Raw genomic sequence first — 1,310 nt, forward strand, 5'->3', positions numbered from 1 at the left:
ATAATAGTGGTATTAACTGGGCTTCCCTGTAGGCACATGGACATTATCCTATCACTTATAGCATCGTACCTCATGACTGATCTGGATAAGTTCTTTTTGACAATGAACGCAACACCATTCCTCTTCAATTTGTCATTCCCTGCATAATAAACCATGTGGTTGTCAGATTCAAAATGGCCAATACCCCTTTGGAATAAAGATTACCCCTTTGGAATAAAAAAACAAAAAACTAACAAACAACAATAACAACAACAAAACAAAGACAAAAACCTGTTGCTATAACCTTTTGAATTGACCACTGTGCCTTGAATTGAACTGGCCCAGCAAATTCCCTTATAATCTGTCTTTTGATTGGACCTTTTTAAAAGAAGGTACCCTAGTGAGACTAAGACAAGTGTATTACTAAGAGAATTTGTCTGCAGCCATCCACGGCTTGCAGATAAACGTTTAATCATGTTTTGTTTGGAATAATTCTGTGCATGTATAAACTGGAGTCATAATAGCAATACTTTTTGGTTCACCCTCTTAGTAGAACCAAGGCTTGTCTGACTTCAAAATTTGTGGTCTTAACTTCTAGGTTATTATACTACTTATCTATATCCTACTGATCTTCTACCTCTTTCATCACATTCCTAAATCTGTAATAGAGATTACTCAATTTCATAATTTTCTCTAACATCTACCAGTCAACTTTTTATTTTGATGTAATATCAAACATGAAAAAATTGCAAGAACAGTATAAGTAACTCCTGCATATTCACTTTACCAGATTCTCTAATTTTATCCTTTTTGCTTTATCATTCTATCTCATAAACATATATCTACATATTATTTATGAACCATCAGAGAGTAAGTTAAAGGCATTAGACTATCACTAACCACTTTGATGTATATTTCCTAGCAGCAAGAATGTTTTCTTACATAAAAATGCAGTTATACATGGATAAACCTGAGGACATTATGTTGAGTGAAATTAGTCAGTCACAAAAGGAGAAATACTGCATAGGACCACTATTGTAAAAGACTAAGAAACAGAACCCATTCTAAAGGGAGGGGAGATTCTTTGTTGGTTACTGAAATGTGAAGGGTGGGGTGAGGGGAGGGAGGGGAAGGTGGAACACAGGGCAGGGAATAGACACAGGATAGTTTGGGTGCTGGGAAGTGGGGGCAATACACAAGAAGCGGGAGGGGAATGGAAGAACAAGGCAGATAGAAGAACAGTTAGGCAGGTTTGAATGGGATAAGTGGAATAGAGGTAAATAATGATGTATGCACAACCTTGGAACAACAGGGCTCTGGGATACAGGGAT

This window comes from Chrysochloris asiatica, unplaced genomic scaffold (genome assembly GCF_000296735.1).
Source record: "Chrysochloris asiatica unplaced genomic scaffold, ChrAsi1.0 scaffold00074, whole genome shotgun sequence".
Taxonomy (NCBI): Eukaryota; Metazoa; Chordata; class Mammalia; order Afrosoricida; family Chrysochloridae; genus Chrysochloris; species Chrysochloris asiatica.